We start from the raw sequence: 1,314 nt of genomic DNA on the forward strand, positions 1-1,314 counted from the left end.
TGAAGGGTATGATGGTGGGTTGAGTTTGGGGATGGGGTGGGTTTGGAGATGGGAGGGTTTGGGGATGGGGTGGGTTTGGGTTTGCCGTGGGTTGGAGGATGCTGTGGGTTTGGGGATGGGATGAGTTAGGGGATGGGGTGGGTTTGGGGATGCCTTGGGTTAGGGGACGCTGTGGGTTTGGGTTTGCCATGGGTTTGGGGATGCTGTGGGTTTGGGGATGGGGTGGGTTGGGGGATGCCTTGGGTTGGGGGACGCTGTGGGTTTGGGTTTGCCATGGGTTGGGGGATGCCTTGGGTTTGGGGATGGGGTGGTTTTGGAGATGGGGTGGGTTTGGGTTTGGGGAGGGTATGGGGATGCCTTGGGTTGCGGGATGCTGTGGGTTTGGGTTTGCCATGGGTTTGGGGATGCTGTAGGTTTGGGGATGGGGAGGGTTTGGGGATGCCTTGGGTTTGGGGACGCTGTGGGTTTGGGTTTGCCGTGGGTTGGGGGATGCTGTGGGTGCGGGATGCTGTGGGTGCGGGATGCTGTGGGTGCGGGATGCTGAGGGTTTGGGTTTGCCATGGGTTTGGAGATGCCGTGGGTTTGGAGATGCCGTGGGTTGGGGGATGCCTTGGGTTAGGGGACTCTGTGGATTTAGGTTTGCCATGGGTTCGGGGATGCTGTGGGTTTGGGTTTGCCATGGGTTTGGGGACGGGGTGGGTTTGGAGATGCCGTGGGTTGGGGGATGCCGTGGCTTTGCCCACCCCCTGCCCCAACCCCTCAGTGACTCCAGCGACGAGGAGACCCCCGAGCTGTGGCTGGGGGCGGTGCGGGCGCTGCGCGGTCACGAGCAGCAGCAGCTGCGGGATCGGGGCAGGGAACTGGCGAAGAGCATCCGCCGGGTGGCTCGGGGCCGGGGGGGCGGCCGACGTTTGCACCCCAAGACCGCAGCGAGACTGAGGGCAGGGCTGAAGGAGGAGGGGAAAGAGGAGGAGGAGGAGAGCGACGACGACGCGGCCGATGAGGACAGCTCCATGTCCAGGTGAGGGTCGGAAGGGGCGGCCGTGGGGGGGTGAGGGGTGACAGCCCCAAAACAAGGCTCTGTGCCCCCTCCCCTTCCCTTCCAGCCTTGATTTCAGCTACCAGGAGCAGTACGAGGGCAGCGAGTTGGAGGAGGTGCGGGCTGAGCGGCCCCGGGGCAGAAAGTGGTGACATATAACATGGGGACATATAACATGGGGACATATGACATGGGGACATATAACATGGGGACATATAACATGGGGACATGTAACATGGGGACATATAACATGGGGACATATAACATGGGGACAT

The sequence above is a fragment of the Coturnix japonica genome, chromosome 25 (genome assembly GCF_001577835.2).
Source record: "Coturnix japonica isolate 7356 chromosome 25, Coturnix japonica 2.1, whole genome shotgun sequence".
Classification (NCBI taxonomy): Eukaryota; Metazoa; Chordata; class Aves; order Galliformes; family Phasianidae; genus Coturnix; species Coturnix japonica.